General features: G+C 45.5%; 1 protein-coding gene across 1 annotated transcript in view; it reads left to right on the forward strand.

The window, feature by feature from the left end:
- Positions 1-242, forward strand: part of CYLD (CYLD lysine 63 deubiquitinase) — a 64,524-nt gene that overhangs the window by 47,995 nt on the left and 16,287 nt on the right.

The following is a 242-nucleotide window of genomic DNA, read 5'->3' on the forward strand; positions in this document are numbered from 1 at the left end:
GGCCCTTACATGGTAAAGACGTTTGACAAGTGGTGATAGTAATGTGCGATAGTGTTGCATTATAAAATTTAAACTGTGAAGAACTCTAACCATAAATCATAAGACAAATTCATGCATTCAGGAATATAGAGAGGGGACCAGCAGTTAGCGTAATGGCTCTGTCACTGGACTCCCACGTAGTCGACTGCGGTTCGAGTCCCGGACCTCGTGGCTTAAACTCATGCCAGTTGCGCGTGCGTGTT

This window comes from Tupaia chinensis, unplaced genomic scaffold (genome assembly GCF_000334495.1).
Source record: "Tupaia chinensis unplaced genomic scaffold, TupChi_1.0 Scaffold000422_1, whole genome shotgun sequence".
NCBI classification, from domain to species: domain Eukaryota; kingdom Metazoa; phylum Chordata; class Mammalia; order Scandentia; family Tupaiidae; genus Tupaia; species Tupaia belangeri.